General features: G+C 51.6%; 1 protein-coding gene across 3 annotated transcripts in view; it reads right to left on the bottom strand.

Annotated features, from left to right (window-relative positions):
• Positions 1 to 27,759, bottom strand: part of ANAPC4 (anaphase promoting complex subunit 4) — a 1,458,106-nt gene that overhangs the window by 735,421 nt on the left and 694,926 nt on the right. The window lies entirely within an intron of this gene.

The raw sequence follows: 27,759 nt of genomic DNA, 5'->3' as shown, positions 1-27,759 counted from the left end.
AGTATAAGCCAAAACGATTGCATTAAAGAACACCTAGGGCGGAATGGCAAACGAGGAGGGACACACATCCTGTAGGTGATTGGTTATTTGCCTACCCATTGACGGCCCATGGCCATGCTAATCCCTATGGCCATTTCCTCCCACTTCCTGTCCCTCCCTGCTCAAAACTCAATTCACCTGCAATGGATGAGCTAGCGTTAGCAAGTCTTACCATCAAACTGTGCTCGAAGTACCAGCTAAGAGTTTTTTCAAAGCTGTCTTCTCAGAGTTAATGACTTAATTGGAACTTTAAATCTGCTACTGGTGTAATAAAAAATGTCTTAAGCAAGTCTATCTGGCAGATTTTCTTTAATTAATTACATTTCTTTCTGTAATTAATATTGGAAACCAATTTAGAGTTGAATAATAATCAAAAAAGGAGGTTCTTTCTTTACTATGTTTATTACACTTTTAATAACACAAAAGTTACTAAAATCCCTCCCTTGTCAAGTTACATGCTCATAATGGAAATGAAGAGAACCCCAATTTCAGACCAGATCACTATGTTCGCAGATACTGTGTTTGCGTAATACTGAATTTCAAAAATTGCTAGAGAGGCCTCCATACAACCTCTATTGGAATCTCATCTCTGTTGGAGCAATATGTTGTTTCTACATGGTTAGTTGCACCTCCTTCTTGAACCCCTCTCTAAAAATATTAGCAGTGATCATTGTACCTATTGTCTGCATTGATTTCCAAAGAATATCCCGAAGAAACAAGAATGTTACTCTTGGACAATACCAAAAAATGACTTGTGGAGCAGTGTTTTAAATTCAATATTTGGATCATGACGGGTATTGTAGTTTTATTTGTGCTGAAGCGTGCTTGGTCCAAATCTTTTTAGGTGTGGTTTGTCTGGATACTGCACTGAATTACAGGGACATCAATAGCCATTAACACCCGGCACGGGGGAACCAGCCAATCAGGAGACCGGAAACATGGGCTGAAACCTACAATCTCAGCCCACGTTCGAAGCAGTCCGACAGCTGGTTCCGCCAGCTGCCATCTTCCCCCCACCCTCCGCCCCTTTATTTATTATTTTCTTTTAATTATCAAACCCATCCCCAACCCCACTTACCTGTTGCAGGGCAGAAGGCCGCCGTTTCCTAACTTCTCTGGCCGCTATGGAAAGGGAATAGGCGCTTCTCATGGAGCCCTGCTTTCTCTTTCCATGGCGGCCATCTTAGTACAGTATTTTCAGTTATTGAAAGGGACGCCTCGCATGTCCCGTTCAATGACTGAAAATACTTTTTTTTTTTTTTAAAGGACGCCTGGTTACCGCTTTGGTGACCCCCGGGGTGCTAATGGCGTTAAACCCTTGTTGCAAGGGATGGAACGGGGGTAACGGCCAGGGCCGCCGTTAAAGGCCCTTGCTTCGCTCAGACCGTTAATTTGGGCTGCCAGGCCATTACCCCCCGTTCCAGCCCTTGGAATGGGGGCTTAATGCCACATTAGAAATGACTTCCAATAGCACATTTACAGATGGCAGAGCATTTGCAAGACGAGTGCCTGCACAATAGAACTAATATGAGAACAAGTGGTGAGCACGTTTATGAGAATGAGAACAAAGTGAGATAAAGCCAAGGTAAAGAAACTGCAGGTAACTTAAAATGTAACATTAACATAGACGGTTGAGTGCTGCATACTGTAGCACTTTGGAAGTTCTGTACAAATAAAATGGCACAGATGGCACAAGAATTACAGCCTCAGAGATGGTTCAAGGGTGTTTATTTAAATGGAAATGGGCCCTAGCGCGGTCTTGCTCACGTTTTCTTCAGCATCTCCTCCGTAATCCAGGCATCATTGCTCCCTGGTTCGTAAATACTGAAGTTTGACCCCTAGTGTCTAAATTTGACTTATACTAGATACGCGGACCTCAAGGCAGGATGCGGACCGGCTATGGATTGCTCCCTGGTAGGTCTCCCACCCACGGCTGAGAGGGGTTCCAATCCCCTCTTGGCAAATTACATTATTGCACAACACTGTAGGGCAGTGTTATTCAAACTGTGGGACGCGCTGGGGACGGCATGGTACCCAAGTTTGAAATGAAAAAATAATGATTTTTTACTTTTTCTTTTATTTAAAGGGAGGAAAGAAAAAGCCAGCATGGGATGGGACATGGAGGTTTGTGCATATCGCATCCTACCATTCCCCCCGCCCCCAAACATGGCAGGTTTAGGGTCAGTGGGAGTGGCTGACCCAGGAAATAGACACCCTGGAAGCACATTTTCTATCCCTTTACAGAGAGCATGCTTCCAGGGAGTTTGAATCCAGCCGCAGGAACAAAGCAGAACCAGGATTATACGAGGTAAGGAGGGGGGTTGTTAGTGGAAAGAGTTGGGGGGTCTTTTGGGTTGTTTTTGGAGCAGGTGGGGGAGCCCTGGGGTTGTTTGTGGGAAAGGTGTGGGGGAGTCTTTTTGGTTGTTTTAGTAGCGGGCGTGGGAAGCCCTGTAGTTGTTTTTGGAGAGTGTGCGAGGAGCCCTGCAGTTTTTCGAGAGGGTGGGGGGTCCAGGGACTATGCAGGTTGTGGGTTTGGAGCAGCCAAGGGACTATGCAGGGAGGAGCAGCGGGGGAGGGTGGTGGTAGCCATGGGCAGGGGAGGCTAGTCCACAATAGGCGAGGGGGTTAATCCAGCAGTCCACTCACCCATTATGGAGGAGCCGAGGAGCCAGCCCAGTGAAACACAGAGTGCTCCCTCAGCAGTTTTTTCAGCAATGCAAGACTGGGGGTGTTTTGCTTTGCCAGCCTTGCATTGCTCATTGGAAATGCTGGCTGTGGAACGGTCTGTATGTGCAAGTGAGAGCTCCTGCAACTTCTCGCATATACAGACAGAGCAGGCTGGAGCAGGGCGTTTCAGCACCCACTCTCAGGCTCCTGCATGCATGTGCAGGAACCAGGAAGCTCTTGCTTCCCGATTCCTGTTCATGATGCAGGAGCTGGAGCACTGGGGAGGAAACGTCAGGACCAGTGAAGAAGGTACGTTTATGTTACGTGTATGGATGCGTGTGGTATGAGTGAGTCCATGATGATAGGTGCTCGTGTAAATGATAGAGTGCATGCTGTGTGTGTTGGTCTGTGAAACTAATGGAGAGTGGGCAGGGGATATAGTGGGGGGTGTGATGTACAACAAAGGCTTTTTAAAAATGCCTTTGTGGCAAAATCCCCCTACCCAACTGCCAAAATCACCTCTCCTTCTGAGGCACTGTGTAGCCCAGGGGACAGGGATAGTTGAACAAGTTACTCTCTTACCTGGTAACGTTCTTTCGATGGGATGGTCCAACGACGTATTCCATATCTATGACAGGTAATCACCCCAGCTGTGCTGCTTCGGAAACTTTTTTCGGCGTCTGCGTCCTGCGTCGATGAGCCGCCGTCGAGGACCTCGTCCGACGTCATCCGATGTGATAAGTAGGACGCACGACGCCCGTAGCCTCAGTTGTAGTTTTTTCCCCCAGAACGTGTGACATTAGTCTTCTGCCAGTCAGACACAAAGCCTTGCGGAATGTAAGCTGCAATCGCATAAGAAATTCTGCAGCGGGGAAGGTAGGGAGGGAGCGATATGGAATACGTTGTCGGACCATCCCATCGAAAGAACGTTACCAGGTAAGAGAGTAACTTGTTCTTCGAGGGGATTGGGTCCTCCGACGTATTCCATATCTATGACAGACTCCCAAAGCAGTACCAGAGCAAGGAGGAGGGAAAGAATTTAGAATTAAAATTTAGAATTGCCAATCAAATAGCAGAGTAAAGGACCGCCTTGCCAAAGGCCAGATCCTGTCCTCGGATGGAATCGAGGGAATAGTGACGTACAAATCTATGTACTGAAGCCCAGGTGGCTGCATCACAGATGTTGCGAATAGGAACACCCCTCTGTAGGGCAGTAGATGCAGCCATACCCCTGGTAGAATGAGCCCGCAAGCCAGCCGGTGGGTCCTTACCCGCCAAGCGGTAACACTCCAAGATGGCCAAAATAATCCAGCGAGACAAAGTCTGTTTCGTCACAGCTTGTCCCAAACGCTTTCCAGCGTAACCAATAAAGAGTTGATTGTCCACTCTGACCAGGGACATGCGTGAAACATAAAAGCTTAAAGCTCTCCTAGGATCTAGCCTATGGAGCCTCTCCTCTTCCTACCAGGGTGCGGAGGAGGATAGAATGCCAGAAGAACAACCTTCTGGGCCAAATGAAATTCCGTCACTACCTTCGGAAGAAAGGAAGGACGAACTCTAAGGACAACCCTGTCCTTATAGAAAACAGTGAAGGGAGGCTTAACTGAAAGTGCCTGTAACTCACTCACTCTGCGAGCTGAAGTGACCCCAACTAAAAATACAGTTTTTAGAGTTAACAGTCTCAAAGGACAAGAGTGCAAAGGCTCAAAGGGAGCACCCATTAGAAATCTAAGAACAAGGTTCAAATCCCAACCGGGCACCATGAAAGGTGACGGAGGGAACACGTTAGTGAGCCCTTTCAAAAACTGTGAAATTAAAGGGATTTTAAAGTAGGAACACTCTTCAGACGAGCGCTTAAAGATGGACAGCGCCGCCAGGTAACCTTTAATGGTACCCCACTTACAAGCCCCTGTGGGCCAAAGAAAGTACAAAGGACAGAACCAAGGAGAGGTCACATGCAAAAGGATCCACATTCTGAACTCTGCACCAGTCGCAGAACTTAAGCCAACGGCAACTCAACTGTACAGAGACTTCGTTGCTGGCTGTCGGCCCGAGAGCAACACCTCCATCACGTCTTCAGGGAGGTCCCAATCCTTATACCTCAACCTTTCAGAAATCAAGCGTGAAGGTTGAGGGATCAGACCTCTGGATGGAGAACCTGAACTCCCTCCCATGAGAGCAGATCGTCTCGGTAGGGAAGACGACGTGGAGGCCGATGGACAAGTCGAGAAGGTCCGGGTACCACGTCCTCCGAGCAGACGACGGAGCAATGAGGATCATCCGGGAACCAAACTTGCGTAACCTCCGCAGCACTTGCGGGATGACGGGGACTGGAGGAAACGCGTACAGCAGTGGGAATGACCACTCCACCAAGAACGCGTCTCCTAAGGCTCCTTTTGGAGGAAATTCCCGCAAGCAGAACCTCTCGCACTTCCGGTTGGCACTGGAGGCAAAGAGATCCACTTGAGGGGTCCCCCAAAGGGCGAAGATCTCCAGGAGAATCTCCTGAGCCAACTCCCACTCGTGAGAGATCGTGCTCTGTCTGCTCAGAGCGCCCGCGTCACGTTTTCGTCTCTGGCCAGATGAACTGCCGAGATCGAAACTTCCTGCTGGATGGCCCAGAACTCGAGCTGCATCGCCTCCCTGCACAAAAGGAAGTGACCCTGCCCCCCCCCCTTTTTGTTGAGGTAGTGCATGGCCACTGTGTTGTCCGTCAGGATCAGGACATTCTTTCCTCGCACTGTCGGCAGAAAAGCCTTCAGGGCTAGTCTGACGGCCCTCAGCTCCAACAGATTGATAAGGAGTCTGGACTCCGACGGAGACCAACGGCCGCTGACTGTCAGCTCGTTGGCATGAGCTCCCCATCCCGTGAGGGATGCACCGTCACGATCGTCACCTCCGGCCAGGGAAGCCAAAACGGAGCCCCCTTCATCAAGTTGCCTTCGACGGCCCACCACAGAAGGTCCTGGGCGACCGAGGGCGGAACCTGCACCGGGTCTGACATCCTGCCGGAGGAATGCGACTATTGCATCTTGAGTGCCCACTGCAAAGATCTCATCCGCAGGCGAGCCGCTGGCACCAGAAGAATGCAGGACGCCATGAGGCCGAGCAACCTCAAGAACTCGAACGCTGGGAGCGTCTGGGCATGCTGAAACTTGTGCACCATCTGCTGAATGTGAAGAGCCCTCACCTGGAGAGGAAAACACTGCCCCAGGGAAGTGTCGAGCACTGCTCCGATGTACTGGAGCCGATGTGTTGGCGTCAAATGGGACTTCTTTAAATTGAGGGAGAAGCCCAGCCTGTGAAGGGAGTGGCAGGTGACGGACAGATGATCCAGGACCTGCTCGGGAGAGTGCGCCCTGATCAACCAATCGACCAGGTAGGGGTAGACGTGAATCCCCCCTTGCCTGAGATGCGCTGCCACCACCACCATGAGCTTGGTGAAAACCCTCGGGGCGGAGGTCAATCCGAACGGCAGGACCCAAAACTGAAAGTGCGAGTCACCAACCGCAAACCTCAGGTACTTCTTGTGCTTGGGATGGATTGGCACATGGAAGTAAGCATCCTTGAGGTTGAGAGACACCAACCAGTCCTGAAGCTGAAGAGCCTGGAGGACTTGAGAGAAAGTAACCATCTTGAACTTGTCCTTCCTGAGGAGTTTGTTCAAACCGCGCAAGTCCATGATGGGTCTCAATCCCCCGTCTGTCTTCGAAATCAAAAAATAACGGGAATACCATCCCTTGTTCCACTCCGCTACAGGCACCAGTTTCTATGGCGCCTTTCTCCAGCAGGGCTTGAATTTCCTGCGCAAGGATCAGATCCGGACTCTTCAAAGAGAGGTTCCCTGGTGGATTGTCGCGAGGCCTCTGCCGAAGGGGAAGACAGTAGCCGTGGGTTATGATCTCCAGAACCCACACATCTGAAGTAATGGCACGCCACTCTACAAGATGCTGCGCCAGCCTTCCCCCAACCGGCGAACCATGGGCCATGGCCTCATGACTGAGTGGTAGCGGCTGCGGCGTTACCTGAGGGCAAAGAGGCAACTGCCCGAGCGGCCTTGACACCTCGAGTACCTTTGTTTCCACCTCTGGCACTCTTACGATGGCCTCTTTGACTGCTAGCTCCCCTCGCTTTACTGAAGGACGAGTAATAGCGAAAGGAACCACCCCTCCATTGCTGTCCCCTAGGACGAAAAGGCGGAGGTTGGCGAACTGCAGCACCCAACGACTTCGCTGCAGCTTTGGAGGTCTGCAACCTCTCAAGGCTCTTGTCAGCCTTGCTGCCAAAAAGGTGTTCACCGTCAAAGGGCATGTTGAGGAGCCGGGACTGCACATCAGGAGCGAACCCAGACTTCCGCAACCACGCAAACCTGCGTATCACGGTGCTCGCCGCCATGGACCTGCTGACGCATTCAGCCATGTCCAAACCCGACTGAACAGACTCACACATGGCATCCTTACCATCCTGGACCATAGCAAGGAAACCATCCCGTTCATCCCCTTCGGGAATATGCTCAGCCGGTAACGCAACACAGTTCCACAGAGAGTGTGTGAAACGAGACATGGCACATAGGGAGTTGAAGCGCCATACCACCCGAAGAAGACACTTTCTTTGCCCAGCCATCAAAACGTTTGTCGTCCCGATCAGGAGGCATGGTAGGGTACGACGCCTGCTTTGCCGGGGCCGTGGCCGCCTGCACCACCAAACTCTCCGGAGTGGGGTGTCTGGTCAAGTAGCAGGGGTCGCTACTGGTTGGACGGTATTTTCGCGACAAGGACTTGCCCACCACCGGGGGACTCTCCGGAGCAGTCCAAGCCGTCGCCACCCTTCTTTGTAGAGCCATATGAAACGGCAGTACCGGGTCAGTTGGGGGACCAACATCAAGGATGTCCGTGAGATCATCCTGCACAAACTCCCCTGGGGGAGAAGACCATCCCAAGTACTCGGAGACCCTAGCGATAAGGCGCAGGTACGAGGAATCGGCATGAGAGCCAGGCTCAGGCCTACAAAACTCCACCTCCGGAGAGGTGTCCAGTCCACTGGCATCATGCAGTGACTGCCTCAAATCGTCAAATTGGCTACGGCCCGAGACCATCTCATCTGGAACCTGACTAGGAACCAGGCCATCAGAGTCCTCATCCACCTCCAAAATATATTGCAGGTGGCAAAAAGAAGGCACTCGAGAGTGCTTGCTCTTAGCCAGAGCCTTTCTAGGGGGTTCCCCCGTGTCACGGGGTACCTCCGACACCACGGCCTCAAAAGGCGTTGAGGGTGTCGAGTGAATCGGCGCCGCGTCGAGAGACCGGGCATCAGCGCCGAGAGGATCGGCGTCGAGTAAATCGGCGTCGACGTCAGATGCAGTGCCGCCAGCATCGATGGCGTCGACACAGTCCTCGAAGCCGGAGCTCCGAGCGTGTCCTTCGACGACCTGAACGTCGACGGCTTTGACGACTTCCTCGGAGCCGGAGCCTCGAGAAAGCCTGTCGACGCCCCTGACGCCTCAGGCATCGATGTCTTCCTCGAAGACATCACAGGTGCACACGGTCTCGAGCGCGTCGAGGACCGGGACCTGGAACGGGTACGTCGAGAACGAGTCCCCTTCCTCCGGCATCGCACGGCTGGTGGGGTAAGCGACGTGCCGGGCAGAGTCCTCAGAAGAGGACCTGGAAGACGACCGGTGTCAGCGCTTCCGAGAATGCCTCGAAGAGGTCGAGGATTGGCGAGACCGACTCCTAGAAGGAGACCCACGAGACTTCCGACGACAACGCAGAAAGTCACCTCTCGAATCATCCGTCAGACTTCGACTTCCAGGGCTTGGACACCCGACCTACCGACAACAACTTCTTACTTTCCCGTAAGGCTTTGGACGTGAGCGATTGGCAGTCGATACAGTCATCTGTGTTGTGGGCCTCCCCGAGGCACCAGAGGCAGGCGTCGTGCGAGTCTGTCACCGACATCTTGGACCCACACTTCCCGCACTTCTTGAAGCCCGGACGCGGGGTCGAAAGACGAAATAGAAGACATCTTCTTATGAAGGATTTTCTCACAAAAACGAACAGGTTCGAAGAACCGAGACAAACAGAACTCCAAAGAGTCGAGGCGTAACCGAGATTCACGAAGCAACACGTTCGCGGAAAAAACGGAACTGAGGCTACGGGCGTCGTGCATCCTACTTATCACATCGGATGACGTCGGAGGAGGTCCTCGACGGCGGCGCATCGACGTCATCGACGCAGGACTCAGAAAAGTTTCCGAAGCAGCACAGCTGTGGCGATTACCTGTCATAGATATGGAATACGTCGGAGGACCCAATCCCCTCGAAATCTTTATACTGGACATCTATCAGATGTCCAGTAAAACATACCATGCCTTCCCCCTGAGCCCCCAGCACCAACCGCAAAAAAAGGTATGCTCTAAAAGGCAACTTTCTAACACCCCCCCCTTTTTTTTTAAATGCCCCTGGGGCAGAAAACCACCCCTGCCCCATTGCCACCTTGATATGTTCGGGTTCCCCTCGCTACACTCGGTCGCTATGGCATATCTGGGGGGTATATTTATGCCCCTCCACTTACAAAATTCTCCAGCCGCCACTGGCCATGGGACAGTGCTGGGAGCTGGGTGGGGAAGCCCAGGGACTGTAGTGGGAGCAGGGTGGGGAGAGTGCAGGGTCTAGGCTAGGAGTGGGATGAGGGAGCACAGAGACTGTCATGAGACTGTCATGGGAGCAGGTGGAGGAGCCTTTTCTTACTTACTTTCCTTTTCCCAATTCTTGGGGGGACTGACCTGCCCACATTTTGTTCAGGGGGGCCCAGGCCAAACATGAGTGAAGACCACTGCTGTAGGGAGTGGTGGAGTTAGGTAGGGAGATTGGCAGAGGTGTGAGGGCGTTTCCTCTTTGGCCAGCGGTTGAAGTTTAAGCCACGCTTTGAAGAGAACCACAATCGGACAGGGTTTGCTTGTGATGTACAGCATGCTCCAATGGAGCGGGCGAAATTGGGAAAAGGAACAGACGTTAGATGAGGAACAAGGATGAGGAACATGTGAGAGTGAGGTTGAGTTCAGATGAAGAGTGGAGGGAACAAGATGTTGAGTAGACAAAGTCAGCCAAGTACTGATGAGCAAGAAAGTGGACAGCCTTGTTAACGAGGAGAAGGAACTTAAAAAGGGAGTGGTTGTGCACGGTACCCAGCATTATGTCAGTAGGCATTTGTAGGGGGAAGATCTTGGCAGGTTGTAGGAAGTGCTGGTAGTGAAAATGAGGGCATTGTTTAGATGGAGGAAAGAGTAGAGAGAAAGGCCAAGGAGAAGGCAGGAACAAAAGCAGTCACAAGCAGTAGTCAAGATCGTGGAGGGCGAAGGCAGAGATTAGAGCTTTTATAAGGAGTAAAAAAATTAACAAAATGTTCCCAATTTTGAGAAGGTCAATAAGGGCAGAAGGAAGACATTAATTGTTGTAGCGGAAGTCCCAATCAACGAGGACCCCCAATGTTGTGAGGCATGGGAGAGGATGCAAGGTCAGGCAGGATGGAGATAGAAGAGAGGAATGTATGGATGGCTTTGTATATCGAAAAACAAAAATTAATTACGTGGGGTAATGTTCTTTCTGATCAATGGCTCCTCCCACAGATTCTCATCTTAGAAAAACGAGTGCAGCTGGCACCAAACATTTTCACCAGCAGATGGCAAAGTATGCGTAGATGCAAACTCTCCTTGAAGGTCCATTCGTAGGCATCCAGCACATTAGGGCACACTATGCCCCAGGGCCCCAGTCCCCACCATTTATACCCTCGGCTCATCAGGTGAGGCAACATAAATCATTGACCCAAGGCAAAACATTTACTTCTATAGCATCGAAAAGTTCTCAATTTGAGGCAAGCTAGGAGGGTGATAAATCTGTGGACATGAACCATCAATCTGAAAGAACATGTTTAACTCCAGGTAAATTGCTCATCTAACGGATCACAACCTCCCACAGATTCCTCATCTTAGATAAACTCCCATAGCAGTTTTGGAATCTGGTGGTGGGAAGACAGTGAGAACACAATTAAATCAGACCAAAACAATCTGTAGGACTTAAGGGAGGCTATAGCATTCAGACAATAGTGATTTCAAAAATGCATGTTGTTAAGCCCACAAAGCCGATTGAAAAATGTCCAGCTGAAGTTGCTGCACTCCTGCCTCCCCCGATTGATAGAATGCTAAGGTGCGGGAGAACCCATTGCAAACCTTTACAACTCGGAGATGCAGAGTAGTAACCGTCTCAATAGAGTTCGTTTTTGCTACAGCAGAGCCCTGCATGTTCCCATCAAAGGCTAGAAAAAGCTGGTCATCCTTCCCAAAATCCCTGGATCACTACAGAGAAACTCAGGCCCCTTTAGGGTCAAGATGATGGAATCACTCCTCCTCGGAGGAATGGGTAGCTGGACAGAACACCGTTAGGTGTGTTTTCTGACTTGGGTGGAACTTCAAGAACACTTTAGGCAAAAATGAGGATTGTACTTACAAGGTAACTTTCTTCAGAGAAAGATAAATAAGGCGGTTTCAGTTAGAGTTTGTAACTCTCGCTCTTCTGGGTGATGTTATAACCAATAGGAAGAGTTATGAATGAATCCAGAGGCTTGAAGGGAGAGCCCATGAAGGAAGTAAACACCAAATTCAAACTGCAAATTATTTCAGGGGAAACGTATTCGTAAGATCTCTCAGAAACTGGATTGGAGCGGGGATGCTAGAGTATGACTCCTCCTCCAGCGTTCTCTTGAAAACAGAGATCGCCACCATGCAGCCTTTAACTGGCTATCTAAAGACCACCATGGCCTATGTGGTGAACCTAAAGGTATCACCCCGGTAAAGTCTGGACAAACGCGACCCCACTGTGGAAGCCCGAAAACCACCAGGAGACAGTCTCCATTTTCTCTAGAATAAACCCTGATGGAAGACTTCAAGCCACATGTTCCAGTCACGATGCACACATTGAAAGGGCTGTAAGTAACGCAACAAAGAGGCCCTACAGGGAGGTCCTGAACAGATGTCTTCCATGCTCAGTCATTTCCTTGACACCACAGAGAGAAGGAACAAGTTACTTACATGTAACTATTGTTCTCCAGCATGGGTCTGGCATGGATTCACATGCTCATGAATATAACCCCCCAGACCGGGAATCCTCGGTAAAAGAAAAAACGGTTTCACTTTCACTTACAAACTGTCTTGCTCCTATAAATCAATCACTGAGCTCTGGGTCATACTGCCCCCAGCCAATGACTACCCTATTCCTAAGCCCCTCCTCTGGCAGCCATCTTCAGAATTTTTACTGCACTTTCAAGTTTTGGGAGTCGTCGTGTTTTGCTCTGAGAGCTTATCCATGTGTTTTCATGCTTTTTCAATAAAACAAGTTTCTATTTTTGTCAAATAGAGCCTTTCTTTCCTTTGACTGGCAAGCAGGGATCGGTTTGTCGACGTCTTTAACGCCCCTCAAGGGCAAGAATCATCGAGAGTTTCATCGAAGATTCCAGAAGGCCATTGGGCCTACACCGCATGCCAGACCATGTCTGAGGAGAAGGAGGGAGGCTCCCTCTTCAAGCTCTGCTCAAGCTGTTTGTGGAGGACAAACACTTCCAGTGCCTCCACTATCTCCATCCGGACCACAGGGAAGCGGATTGTGAGATCTGCCTTGGGTTCTCCAAGCACACCGTCAAGGATCGTCACAGTAGGTTGGCGGCGTGGCTCAAATCCAAGGCCTCTATCCCATGCGGCAAGCAGGGGCGTGCCTCACCCAGGACCGTCCTGTCAGAGGAGCGGGCTTCTAAGGCCTTTGAGGGTGCTCCATCCGTGGGAGCCCAAAGCAAAGCACTGCAAGTCCGTTTCGGTCGGGGTCGCCACGCAAACGGGTCTTGCGACGGGCAGGGCGCGTACATCTTCACCATCTGCCTTCATCTCCAGTCATCACTCCAGCTCCTCCTCTTAGAGAAAATCGGCTAACCCAGGGAAGCTGCGGGAGAAGCCAAAGAAGACCAAGGCGCAGGGAAAAGGTGTCCGACCTACCCCTGATGGCCCAGGTGGTCCAGACGAAGTCATCCTCGATGATCGATCTGGTGGTGGCTGCACTCTCGAAGGCGAAAGGGGCTGACAGGCTCCAGGGGACCCCAGCGGGGCCCACAGTGGCCCTACCCTTGAGGCAGGAAGCCTCAGCCAAGCCGGTGGAGAAAACGCGAGAGAAGAGGATGCCATCCTTAAGCCCGAGACCGCCACCTCAAGATGCAAAGGGTGGGGGCGAGTGGAGGCCTCAACCATGCTCCAGGGCACGGATATTTCTTCCTCCGATGAGGAGGACCTGGTGTCCATTCACACGGTCCTGGAGGATGTGGAGAACAACAACCACAGAGAGAATGATGAGGACGACGACAACGGCGGAAATGCTAACTCAGGTGCTGGGCCCAGCAAGCCTACAAACCCCCCCCACCCCCGACACCTCCAAGAGACGAGGATGCTGACTGCACCTCCGGCACTGGGCCTGATGCCGGTGACGAAGAGAAAGCAGCACCCCACGCTGCCTCAACAACCACTGCACATGCCCAGCCCATGACTACAGACACAGATGGCAGCATTTCTCCACCGGACGAAGTGGGGTCATTCCACACCATGGTCACCCGTGCGTCGGAGCTCTTCCAGCTGATGCCATAAGAGACCAGGAAGGAAGGTTTCCTTTACCAACGACGTGAGGCCAAAAGGAAGACCATTCTGGAGGTACCTCTCCTGGACGACGTTTGGGATGAGGGTCTGGCGCTGATGAGAAACCCAGCCTCATCCTGGCTAAGAGGGATAGGCTGGAGAGAAGTAATGGATACCGGATTCCACACATAAGTGACTACGGTCGCAGCCCTCCCCGAACTCAGTGGTCTTGGCGGAAACGAGGAAGAAGTCTTCTAATCCCTCATCTTCAGCCTCCGTTCCCCCGTCTAGCGAGGGGAAGAAGTTGGACGCCATGGTTAGGAAGAACAAGTTACTTACATTACCTGGTAACGTTCTTTCGATGGGATGCTCCTCCGACGTATTACACAACTATGACAGGTAATGACCACAGCTGTGCTGCTTCGGAAAATCTTTTGGCGTAGGCGTCCTGTGTCGATGACGTCGACACGTTGTCCCTAGAGTGCCTTTGTCAAGGGTCGACGTCACTGGATGTTATATATAGGACGCACGGCGCACGTAACCTCAGTTTTAGTTTTTTCCCAATCTCCCGCCAGTGTGACTGCAGAAAGCCTTGCGGAAACGTAAACTGCAATCGCATAAGAAATTCTGTAGAGGGGCAGGCTGGGAGGGTACGATGTGTAATACGTCGGAGGAAGCTCCCATCGAAAGAACGTTACCAGATAAGGTAAGTAACTTGTTCTTCGAGGGGATTGTGTCCTCCAACTTATTCCACATCTATGACAGACTCCCGAAGCAGAACCAACATATGGAGGTGGGAAAAGAATTTACAAATTTAGAATATTAGAATGCCCAATCAAATTGCTGAATAGAGGACTGCCTTACCAACGGCCAAATCCTGCCCATGGATGGAGTCCAAGGAATAGTGTCTCACAAAAGTATGGACAGAGGCCCATGTGGCTGCTTCGCAAATATTGCGAATCGGAACACCCCTCTGTAGAGCAGTGGAGGCAGCCACACCCCTAGTTGAGTGAGCCCGTAAGCCTACAGGAGGGTCCTTTCCTGCTAAACGGTAACACTCAGAGATTGTCAAAAAAATCCATCTGGATAAGGTTTGCTTGGAAACAGCCTGACCTAAACGCCTTCTAGCTTAACCTATAAAGAGCTGATCGTCCACTCTGACCCGGGACATCCGTGAGAGATAGAAACTCAAAGCTCTCCTAGGATCCAACCTATGGAGCCTCTCCTCTTCCTTACCAGGATGTGGAGGATAAAACGCCGGAAGAATTACCTTCTGGCCCAAATGGAATTCCGACACAACCTTCGGAAGAAAAGAAGGCCGCACCCTAAGGACAACCCTGTCCTTATGGAACACAGTGAAGGGTCGCTTGGCAGAGGGTACCTGCAACTCACTCACTCTGCGTGCGGAAGTAACCGCAACTAAAAATACAGTTTTAAAGGATAACACTCGCAACGGACAAGAATGTAAGGGCTCAAACGGAGCTCCGATCAGGAACTTTAAATCCAAATTCAAATCCCATCCCGGCACCTGAAAGGGCGACGGTGGAAACACATTAGTTAGCCCTTTTAGAAACTGTGAAATCAAAGGAATCTTAAAATAAGAACATTACTCAGACGAGCGCTTAAATATAGACAGCGCCGTCAGGTAACCCTTAATGGTACCCACTTGCAGGCCCTTGTGGGCTAAGGAAAGCAAAAAAGACAAAACCAATGGAATGGAACATTGGAAAGGATTTACATTCTGTACCCTGCACCAGTCGCAGAACTTTATCCAACGGCAAAGGTACAGGGATTACTTTGCGGGCCGTCTGGCCGAAAGCAACACCTCCATCACGTCTTCGGGGAGGTCCCAATCCTTATACCTCAACCTTTCAGATACCAAGCATGAAGGCTGAGAGACTTGACCTCTGGATGGAGAACCCAACCCCCCTCCCGTGAGAGCAGATCGTCTCGGTAGGGAAGACGGTGTGGAGGGCAGATGGACATATCTAGAAGATCCGGATACACCGCTCTCCTGGCCCATGCCGGAGCAATGAGGATCATTCGGGAACCGAACCTCCGTAACCTCCTCAACACTTGCGGAATGACGGGGACTGGAAGAAACGCGTACAGCAGTGGGAAGGACCACTCCACTACGAACGCGTCCCCTAAGGCTCCTCTTGGAGGAAATTCCCGCAAGCAGAATCTTTCGCACTTCCGGTTGACACTGGTGGCAAAGAGATCCACTTCTGGGGTTCCCCAAAGAGCAAAGATCTCCAACAGAACTTCCTGAGACAGCTCCCGCTCGTTTAGTCTCCGGCCAGATGAACTGCCGAGATCGAAATTTCCTGCTGGATGGCCCAGAACCAGAGCTGCATCGCCTCCCTGCACAATGGGAGTGACTCTGCCCCCCCCTTTTTTGTTGAGGTAGTGCATGGCTACTGTACTGTCTGTCATAATCAGGACATTCCTCCCCTGCACAGATGGCAGAAAAGCCTTCAGGGCAAGCCCGACAGCCTGCAGCTCTAACAGATTGATGTGGAGTCTGGACTCAGACGGAGACCAAATGCCACTGGCTGTCAACTTGTTGGCATGAGCTCGCCAACCCATGAGGGATACGTCCGTCACGATCCACACCTCTGGCCACGGTTGCCAAAATGGAGCTCCCTTCATTTGATTTCCTTCAATGGCCCACCACAGAAGATCCTAGGTGACCGAGGGCGGAATCTGAACAGGATCCGACATCCTGCCGGAGAACTGCAACCACTGCATCTTGAGAGCCCACTGCAGAGATCCCATCCGCAGCCTGGCCTCTGGCACCAGGAAAATGCAGGATGCCATGAGGCCGAGCAACCTCAAGAACTCGAACGCCAGGAGACTCTGGGCACGTTGAAATTTGTCTACCATCTGCAGAATGTGATGAGCCCTCACCTGGGGAGGCGAACACAGCCCCAGGGATGTGTCGTGCACAACTCTGATGTATTGGAGCCGCTGGGTAGGTGTCAAATGGGACTTCTTTAAATTGAGGGAGAAGCCCAGCTTGTGAATGGAGTGGCAGGTGACGGACAGATGATCCAGGGCTTGCTCAGGAGAGCGCGCCCTAATCAACCAATCATCCAGGAAGGGGTAGATGTAAATCCCCCCCTTTCCTGAGATACGCTGCCACCACCACCATCAGCTTGGTGAAGACCCTGGGGGCTGAGGTCAATCCGAACGGCAGGACCCGAAACTCAAAATGCGAGCCGCCAACCGCGATTCTCAGGTACTTCCTGTGCTTGGGATGAATCGGCATATGAAAGTAAGCATCCTTGAGGTCGAGAGACACCAACCAATCCTGAAGTTGAAGGGCCTGGAGGACTAGAGTGGCCATCTTGAACTTGTCCTTCCTGAAACGATTGTTCAACTGACGCAAAGAGAGCTTCCCCGGTGGATTGTCGTGAGGCCTCTGCCGTAAGGGAAGACATTAGCCGTGGGCTATGATCTCCAGAACTCACATCTTAAGTAATGGCTTGCCATTCTCCAAGATGCTGCGCAAGTCTGCCCCCAACCGGCGAACCATGGGACATGGCCTCATGACTGAGCGGCCGCAGCTGCGGCAGTGCCTGAGGGCAAAGAGGCAACTGCCCGAGTGGCTTTGGCACCTCGAGTACCTTGCTTTCCACCTCTGGTACTCCTACGGTGGTCTCTTTGACTGGCAGCTCCTCTCGACCTACCAAAGGTAGAGTAGTACCGAAAGGAACCTCCCCTCTATTGCTGTCCCCTAGGACGAAAAGGCGGAGGTTGACGGACTGAGTGCTCAAAGACTTTGCTGCAGCCTTGGAGGTCTGCAACCTCTCAAGGCTCATCAGCCGTGCTGCCAAACAGATGGACACCATCAAAGGGCATGTTGAGAAGCTGGGATTGCACGTCAGTAGCAAACCCTGACTTCCGCAACCACGCAAACTGCGTATCACGGTGCTCGCAGCCATGGACCGGCTGACACATTCTGCCATGTCCAGACCCGACTGAACGGATTCACACATGGCATCCTTGCCGTCTTACACGAGGGCTAGAAAACCATCCCGTTCTTCCCCTTTGGGAATATGCTCAGCCGCCAAAGATACACAATTCCACAGAGTGTGAGTGAATCTCGCCAAGGCACAAACTGAGTTGGCTGCCTTCAAAGCCATACCCCCAGAAGAAAACACCTTCGCCCAACCATCAAAGCGCTTGTCGTCCCCATCAGGAGGGATGGTAGGGTACACAGCCTGCATTGCTGGGGCCGTAGCCGCATGCACCACCAAACACTCCGGATTAGGGTGCATCAACAAGTAGCAGGGGTCACTACTGGCTGGGCGGTATTTATTCGGCAGCGACTTACCAACTGCCGGGAGACTCTCCGGAGCAGTCCAAGCCGCCGCCACCCTTCTTTGCAAAATCATGTGAAATGGCAACACCGTCAGTGGGTGGACCTTGGTCCAGGATGTCCGTCAGATCATCCTGATCAAAATCAACAGGTGGAGCAGACCACCCCAAGTATTCAGTCACCTTGGACATGAGACGCCTATAGGAGGATTCGGCATGTGTTCCCGGCTCAAGCCTGCCAAACTCCACCTCCGGAGAGGTGGCAAGACCACTGGCATCATGCAAGGACTGTGACCAGACAAAAGTTGATCAGGGACATCAGGAGGCACAACCATCACCTCATCAGACCCTTCATCCACCTCTGAAATATAATCCAAAGGTTGGAACAAATCCAATCTGAGTGGAGGAACAGAGAAGGGCTCGAAAACAGGCCTCACTGACTTACTGAGAGCCTCCCTCGGAGGTTCCACAGCTCTCCTGGGCACCTCTGGCAAATCCTCCACAAACCGCGCCGAGGGAAGCGGTGCCGACGGCTTTGACAACTTCTTCGAGGGCGGAGCCCCGAGACTGTCCCTCGACGGACACGGCGCCAATGGCGTCGGCTACTTCTTCGAAGCCAGAGCCCCGAGAGAGCCTTTCGACGGACACGGCGCCGATGGCGTCAACACGTTCCTCCAAGGCTTCACAGGATCCGCCGGTCTCAATGGCATTGAGGCCCGGGATCTGGAACGGCTACGGCGATCTTTCTTGTCCGAGCGGGACCGCAACGGCTCCCAATGATCGCGCCGACCGCCCGAGCCCGAAGGCGTGCGAGTGGTGGACCGAGCCCGTTCCTTGCTGGTTTCTCTCGAAGGCGCGGACGGAACAGTGCCTTACGATTCGAAAATCGCCATCATCTGCTGGCGGAATGCATCCCATTCGGCCGGCGACAAAGACTTGGTGGGACAAGTCAACCGCCTTCTGGCGGAGTCCTCTGACGAGGAAGGCGACCGGTGACGGCACTTCTGAGAATGCCTCGAAGAGGCAGAGGAATGGCGGGAACCACTCCAAGACCAAGACCCCCTGGACTTTCGCCCAACGCAGAGAGGCGCCACTCGAGTCGTCGGTCGAAAGCCCAGCAGATTTCAATTTATTGGGCTTATACACCCTACCTAACTTTAATTTCTTCTTCCGTTCCCGCAGGGCCTTCGATGTCAGGGAATGGCAGTTGTTGGCAGTCGTCAGTGGCGTGACTTTCGCACCAGAGGCAGATGTTGTGCCGGTCCGTGATGGACATTTTCGAACTGCAGTCCCGACATTTTTTAAATCCCGACTTCGGGGTAGAAGAAGACGAAGACACCACTTTCGAAGTAGAAGAATCGAGCACGCTGAGATTCCGAAGCGAACACGTTTGCAGAAAAAACAGACTGAGGCTACAGACGCCTCCTATATATAAAATCCAGTGAGGTCGACCCTCGACAGAGGCCCTCGAGGGACAACATGTCGACGTCATTGATGCAGGACGCCTACGCCGAAACATTTTCCGAAGCAGCACAGCTGTGGTCATTACCGGTCATAGATGTGGAATACGTCGGAGGACACAATCCTCTCGAAAGTGATCTACTCGGTGGCGACAGTCAAGGCAGCGAATGCACTTGCGATCCTGGCCAGATACGACAGGTAGGGAGCTGTGGCATAAGATGGCTCAGCTGCTGGAATTTCTACCTGACAAGCGGGTCAAGGTGCTTGAGATACTCCAAAAGGGCGAGGTGGCATCGGACCATGCCATCACTGTGGTCCTGGACATCACGGACAGAGGGTTCCGACAGATGGGGGAACAGTGACTGCCTCAGTCGTCGTGGCTGGCAGAAGGTCACCAACTTCCATCAGGAGGCCCAGACGAGGATGCTGGACATGCCCTTTCGAAGGGGAGAACCTCTCTGGGAAATCCGTCAATGATTCGTTGCAGGCCATTAAGACGGACACAGAGACGGCCCGTGCCCTGGGCACTCTTCAGCAGCATCGTCCATCCTTTCATCCCTACGGCGGAAAATCAGGCAGCCCTCCTGGTCCATGACCCAAGAGGGCTACAGGGGCCGCTCCAAAGCTTTCGGTGGATGTGGCCGACATAGTCGTCGCTCCCAAGGCGGCACGCAGGCCTGAATCAAGATTGAACCGGCCAGGACGTCGGCCCCCCACACATTCACCCCGGTTGGAGGCCGGATGGCAGGCTTCATCCGTGAGTGGAAAAGATCTCCACCGACCGATGGGTGCTGGACGATCTCACCCACGGACACAGTCTAGAGTTCCAGCAGAAGTGTCCGCGGTGCCACCGGTGAACCGGCAGGAGCAGCACATCCCTCAGCTCCTGCAGGAAGTATGGGACATGCTAAAAAAAAGGGGGCATTAGAGCTGGTTCCAAAGCGACTCTGGGGCTCCGGAATCTACTCCAGATACTTCTTGGTAAAGAAGACCAGGGGCTGGAGGCCCATTCTAGACCTGCGGCACCTCAACAAATACCTCTAGTCCCAAAAATTCAGGATGGTCACGTTGCTGTGTGTGCTCGGTCAACTGGAGGAAGGAGACTTTGTTGTCGCTGGATCTGGAAGAGGCATACTTCCACGTCCCCATTCACGAGAAGCATCAGAAGTTCCTGTTCTTTGTGGTACCGGTAAGGCACTACCAGTTCAAGGCCCTTCGCTTCGGAATGAGGTCGGCACCCAGGGAAGTAGCCGAACACACGGAGAGGACCGTCGGCTGCTGACGGGTCTGGGGTTCTCCGTCAACAATCCAAAATCCTGCTTGATACCATTGCAGTATGCGCTATTCCTGGGTGCCAGGCTCAACACGGTTTCCTGCCTGGCAGCCCCCTCGGAAGAGGGGTTGGTGGCCATGCTGGGCAAGGTGCAACAGCTGTTGGCACTGAAGACCGCCACAGTGTGGACCATCAATTCGCTGCTCGGCAGGATGTCATTGTGCATTTACCTGATCCAACTCTGCAGGTTGCGGATGCGACCCCTTCAGGAATTCCTGGACGCTCGGTGGATCCAGGTGTCTGGAAGCTTCACAGACAAGATTGTTCTCGACGAGGTGTTCCGTTGAGCGATAAGGTGGTGGGGCGTGCGCTCCAATATCACCGCGGGCAGAGATATCCAGAGCCCCCATAGCAGGAGACGGTCACCACAGACGCTTCCCTGGAGGGCTGGGGAGCCCACACAGGACGTCTAAATGCCAGAGGCCTGTGGCTACCGAATGTCCTGGAGCTGCGTCCAGTGTTCTGGGCCCTCAAGTCATTCCTTCCGTCCGTCAAGGGCAAGGTGGGGAGGGTCTTCATGGACAATACCACCACTAGGTTCTTCATCAGGAAGAAAGAGGGTACCAGATCCCTAGTGCACTCCAGAAAGGCACAGGACTTGTCAGAGCGTCATCAACTCTTCAGTGCTACTGGCACAAGTGGAAACGTTTCGCAACGTTGTGCTCGACGCAGAAGATCAACCCTCTGAGGGTCATGGCTCTGCAGATTTTTCTGTACTTGTTGTCCTTGGCCAAGGCAGGGCTTGCGCATGCATCTATCAAGATGCATCTGGCAGCTATCTCCCGCTACACAAGGTCTCCAGGACGGTCTTCTCTTTGGTCCCACCAAGGAGTTCCTCAAAGGACGGTTTCGATCGTTCCCACTGGTGAAGGCCACTGCCGGGACGTCAACATGGGCTGACGAGGCTGGAGCCTATGCATCAGATCCCTGAAGTTCCTTTCGTGGAAGACGGCTTTTCTCGTGGCCTTCACCTCTGCTAGGAGGGTAGGTGAGATCCAGGCCCTTTCCTGCAAACAGCCTTATCTGACTTATCAGAACAAGAGGGAGTGCTGTGGACTCACCCCTCCTTCATGCCAAAGGAGGCGTCAGATTCCGCCTCAACGAGCCTTTGGTGTTGCCTGTGTTTTTTCTAAAATCTTTGTCGACATTGGAAAGGACTTTGCACTCGCTGGATGTGGCTCGTGCGCTGAAGTTCTATGTGGCACGCACAACGAGTTTCCGGAAGACATGTCAGCTATTCGTGAACTTTGGTCCTGTGAACCATGGGAAGGCTTTGACCAAGGCTCCCTATAGCAGGTGGCTCTCCAGCTGCATCCCACACTATCAACGGTTGGCAAACCGACCGCTGGCTAGCCATCCGAGAGCCCATTCCACCAGAGCTATCGCTGCGACGACGGCGTTACTGTCTGGGGTGCCCCTGCTAGACATCTGCGGGCTGCTATGTGGAGGACCATGCACACCTTCACAAGATTCTACTGCATCAACAGGGATTCCAGAGAGGAGTCCAGGGGTCGGCCAAGCAGTGCTACGCAGCCTGTTCGCTTGAAGGTGAGCCTGTTCTGGGGGTAAGAGTATTTGCGTTTGTTGAGCCTTGCCACCTCCTGTGGTTGTGCAATGTTGTACTGATATGTATTCTTTATTCATGAGCATGTGAACCCATGCCAGACCCCATGCTGGACAATGAACAAGTTATTTACCTGTAACTATTGTTTTTCAGCATGCGTCTGGCATGGATTCACATGCAAACCTTCCCTCCTGCCCCTCTGCGGCTCTTCTTGGTGATAATGCCACTTTACTACTACCAATTCTGAAGATGGCTGCCAAAGCAGGGGCTTAGGGAGAGGGCAGTCATTGGCTGGGGGCAGTATGACCCAGCACTCAGGGATTGGTTTATAGGAGAAGGACAGTTTTGTAAGTGAAACTGTTTTTTCTTTTACCGAGGATTCCCGGCCTGACAACGGGGAATATTCATGAGCATGTGAATCCATGCCAGACCCCATGCTGGAGAAATAATAAAAAGGAAGACCGACTAGACACGAAGAATTGCAGAGGAAGTGGCAGTAGTAGTAGTAGCAGAAGCAGTAGTACAAGTGGTACAGAGAGGGGAAGAAGTAAGCGAGAGAAACGGAAGTCAAGAATGAACGGAGGAAGTAACCAGAGTAGTGGAAGTTGTAGCACCGAGGTATCCAGAAGAAAGAGGCTTGCAGAGCTGAGAGAGAAAGCGGGGTTGGAACTCACAGGAGAAACAGCTGATAAACAGCGGCGTGTGTGGCGCTTCAGAAATAAGTGCAGAGCAGAAGCAGTAAAGTGGGAAACGAACCGTCTGAAGTGGAAAGTAAATTACCAAACACAGAGACCAGCAGAAAACCACTTGGTGAGCCAAAGCGACGGCAGACACCAGGGCTTCATAAAGTGGTACCGCTTCAGTCTTCACAAACCAACATCACGGAAGGCAAGCAGCGTTCCCACTGAGGCTGAAAGATGGCCTCAGGAAACAGGAAGTTTCACTGACTGGTGTGAACGTTGGCGAGGGGCGGATGCAGGGGAGAGGTGTGTGCCCAGACTCCCCTGCGCAAACCGTGTGAGCAAAGGTGGAAGGGCAGGGGGGAGAAATCCCCTGGAGCCGGGAGGCTTACAGCATCTCTGGTACTTGCTTGGACAACCACAGTCTGCACAGCAACAGAGACGGCGCACCCATACACAACACACGCTGGCTTCCCAACCTCCAGAGAACCCCATAGATGGTCCCTACCAAGACGCTGACACAGGCAACAGGAACGGTACAGCGAAAGCCAAGATCAGGAATTATATGTCGGCAACATTCCTGAAAGCCACAGCAGGATCTGCTGAAGAAACCTGGAACCTGCCGTAATGTGGAACAAGGCAAACAGATAGCACATGGGGAGAAGAGGAGCAAGCAGCAGGAATGGGTCATGAAACACTGTATACACCGTATTATCCATAAAAATACAGTGAACCCTTCTAAAATAAAGTAACTGATGGTACTGGGCAGTTAGGTACATTAGAAGCTTGGTAAATAGTCCCAGTGACTTTAAGGGTATTGCGGCCAAGACTCGGCAGGAGATCAGACCAAGTATTTCCCCCAAGACAAACCAACAATAATTAACCTTTTCCCAACCACAGGAAAGACCAGGGATGAGGTTTTTCCCCTTGGCATTCCCGAAGTGTTTGAAAGTTGGAATTACATACTACTCATTATTATAGTTAGCAGGGGAGAACAGTGATGATGATTGTGACCCCCCCCCCCCCCCACCCTGCATTATAAAAACCATGTTGCAGGGAAGAACATCACTTCCCAATTAGTGGGTGACTAAGGAGAAGAGAACCTTACTAGTGAAGTTGCATGACTTTGCTTTTAAAACCCTGTGAGTGTGAGTTGTTACCAATTAGAAGTTTGTACATGGACTGGGAGAAAATCTGCAGGAAAACAGCCAACAACGTTTTAGTTCCCGTTTTGAGAGTTTTGCAGTGTATGGAGTTGAGGGCAAGATTAGGCTGTTTTGGCATAGGACGGTGAACTTAGTTTTGACATCCCAACGACTGTCACATTAGTTAGTTTTGTTGAGGCAGGGAAATACCTCAGAGGTAGGGCGAGTTAGGCTTTTTTTCCCCAACCCTTTTATTATTTGAATAAAAGCACTACCTGTGTCAGTGCCTGCTTACTCCGACCCCTCACACCAGGGACAAAAAAAAACTAACACTGAAGTAGTGGAACAGGAAAGGGGATCCAAATCCCTCTCTTCACACCAAGCACAGAACATTTACCCAGCAGCAGCTGTAGGTTGTCGCTGGTCTTTGGGCAGAGAGGAGAACCGCCACAACCTCTTCTGGCAAGTCCCACTTCCAAAACCTAGGCCTCTCAACAGCTAAGGATGAGAGAGTGCTGGGATTCCGATGCAGAACTTGCTTTCCGTTTGGGAGAGAAAGTCTGCTCTCTTCGGGAGACCCCGAGGACGACAGAGGATCATGTCAAGAAGATGGAAGAACCACATCCTCTGAGCCCAATATGGGGCAATATGGATCATTGTGGTCCCAAATCTCTGTAACCTCGAGAGAACCTGCAGAATGATGGGACTCTGTGGGAATGCATAGAGACCATCCAAGTCGCAATCCAACAGAAACACATCTCCCAGTGCCCTCCCGGGGGAAATTCTCTGGAGCAGAACAGCTTGAACTTCATGTGGAAATTGGCTGCAAGCAGGGACCCCAGCAGAGGTTTGGGGTGTTGGTTTAAGTTACTTACCTGCAACTATTGTTCTCCAGCATGGGTCTGACATGGATTCACATGCTCACGAATATTCCCTGTCGTCAGGCTGGGAATCCCCAGTAAAAGACAAAAGAACAGTTTCATTTTAACTTAGAAACTGCATTTCTCCTCTAAACCAATTACTGTCCTCTGTGTCATGCTGCCCCCATCCAATGACCATCCTCCCCCTAAGCCCTCTGGGGGATGGGGGGGGTAGAGGGAGGGTTCGCACAGGAGTCCATGCCAGACCATGCTGGAGAACAATAGTTACAGGTAAGTAACTTCAGCCTTCTCCAGCATGGGGTCTGGCATGGATTCACATGCTCATTAATAACAAATACATAGCAGTACAACATTACACAACCACAGGAGGTGGCAAGGCTCAACAGAAGCAATTCATTCTTACCTCCAGAACAGTCTCACCTCAAGCAAACAGGTTGCGTAGCATTGCTTGGTTGACTCTGGACTCCTCCCTGGAATCCCTGTCGAAGCAATAGAACTTCATGAAGGTGTGCAATGTCCAGCAGGGGCACACCAGACAGGAATGCTGTTGTCGCAGCCATCGCTCTGGTGAATTAGGCCCTCAAACGTCCTGCAGCGGTCGGTTCGCCAACCGATGACATTGTGTGATGCAGCCGGAGAGCCAACTTGAAATAGAAGCCTTGCACATGGCCTTCCCATGGTTCACAGGACCAAAGTTCACAAACAGTTGCAAAGTCTTCCGAAAACTCTTTGCGCGTGTCACATAGAACTTCAGGGCACGAGCAACATCCAGCGAATACAAGGCTCTTTCCATCAGCAACAAAGATTTCAAGAACAAAACCAGGTAACGACAATGGCTTGTTGAGGTGGAATTCCCAAAGAACCTTCGGCATGTAAGAGGGGTGTATACGCAGCACCACCATCAATTTGAGGAAAGTCAGGTATATTTGCTTGCAGGATAGGGACTGGATCTCACCTACCCTTCTGGCAGAGGTGATGGACACAAGTGCTGTTGGTACTCTTGTTTAGAGGAAAATTGCCTAGCATTTCGGTGCTGGACTGCCTCAGGGAAGGACAAAGACTGATATGTTCTGGATATTTCTCCTCTGTGAAAGATAGTGAGCTAAAGAATCTGGGTAAGGCTCTCATAAGCAGGACTAATGTCTGGCAGAGGGACTCTCAGGACCCCCCTTGTAAATTTGCAGTGCTGTCCCTGCACCACAAAACTTAGACATTTCTGGTGTTTCTTGTGAATGGGGACGTGGAAGTAGGCGTCCGCCAGGTCCAACAACATCAAGAAGTCTCCTTTTTCCAGTTGGCCGAGCATGTGTTGCAACGTGCCCATCCTGAACCTTTGGGACTTCAGGTATTTGTTCAGACGTTGTAGGTCTAGGATAGGCCTCCAGCCCCCTATCGTCTTTCTTACCAGAAATGATCTGGAATAGACTCGAACCCCAGAGCCGTTGCGGAACTAACTCGATCATCCCTTTTCACAGCATGGCTGGTACCTCTTACAGGAGCTGAGGGATGTACTGCTCCCGACGGGCAACCGCAGGGATCCACAGACACTGTGTTGAAACTCCAGGATGTGTGCTTGGGCGAGAGCGTGCAGCACCCATCTGTCGGTGGTGATCTCTCTCCACTCACTGACAAACTCTGTCAGCCGGCCTCCCACCGGGGTGCACGACTGAGGGCATGACGTCCTGGTCGGTTCAGGCTTGCTTGGGTGCCGGGATCCTGCCTTGCAGGCGACTGTGACGCTGTCCTCCACTACCGTACGCCTGGGAATGGCCTCTGTATGCTTCCTGCGTAGTGGAACTGGAAGGCTGTCGGTATGAAGTGAAAACACCTTTGGAAGACCTGCTTAACTTTCCCCTGGAGAAACGAAAAGAGCAGCAGTGCTGCTGGTGAGTGCCAAGGGAACGTGCCATCTCTGAATATGCTTTCTATATCCCGGGGGGACTCGTCGACGACCTTCCCAAACAGATTCCATCTGGTAAAGGGACGGAAATTAGTGGCTTTCATCCAAACGTGGCCACAAAGGCAAACACTATTCCCCATTTGTCGGAACCCTGTGTCAGCGACGTCCAATGCCACTGTGATGGTGTGATCAGACGCCACTTTCCCTTCCTTGAAGAGAGCGATTGCCTCCATCTTCTTATCGTCGGGAGGAACTCCAGAATCGGCCCCAGCTTGTACCACAACTCCCTGTCATACCTGGCCAGGATCGCCAGTGCGTTGGCTGCCTTGATAGTGGATGCTGTGGTGTAAATCTTGTTCTTTCCCATGGCGTGCATCCTTTTCCCCTCGCTGTCCGTAGGGACCGAAGACGATGAGTATCCATGAATATCTGGAGAAACTGAAAAATAAATTAAGAAAGATATTGAAAAAGTATTTTGATCAATATTCAGGGATTTGAAATACAACCCTGATGGCTCTGCAATGCCATGGTGTTGCAATTTCTTATGGGGTTTCAGCCTAAAGTGGCAGAGGGAATTCAATCATTATTAATTGGCTGGAAAGGGAAGACTTTAACTGGGGTACCTTTAGCCACTCGACCCTTTAATAATAATGCTGAAAAGACAAATGGCTCTACAAATACAGCAGCTTCAGCCCCATCAGGGAAGGGGAGGGTCACCAGTGAAAGACGGACTCCGGGGGAGGCGGCAAGGAAGAGGAGCTCCTGCTTAACAAGGGGAAGGGTGATTCCAAGAAAGAAAAACAAGGAATGCAAACAACGATCAGTGTAATTATTGTAAGGAGTTTGAACATTGGAAATCGATAAATGCTGTTGGTAGTGGGGGTACTCCTAAACGCATCGTGTTATTCACCATATGACTGTTCCCCTCAGTCCTATTTATGAAAATCATGCTTTCCTTTGAAGCCGCTGAACTCCTGTAAATCTAGTGGGTTTAGTTTTTTGTTGTGTAAAATGAGAGTTACTACTTACTGTTCCACAGACAGTATATTCCTTGATCTCACTGTTTACTGTGATTTCAAAATTCTGGGTATCTTACAAGAA

This window comes from Ambystoma mexicanum, chromosome 6q (genome assembly GCF_040938575.1).
Source record: "Ambystoma mexicanum isolate Mex_15411 chromosome 6q, UKY_AmexF1_1, whole genome shotgun sequence".
NCBI lineage: Eukaryota > Metazoa > Chordata > Amphibia > Caudata > Ambystomatidae > Ambystoma > Ambystoma mexicanum.
Note: the sequence above shows the minus strand (reverse complement) of the source record. Positions and strands in the feature narration are given on the sequence as shown.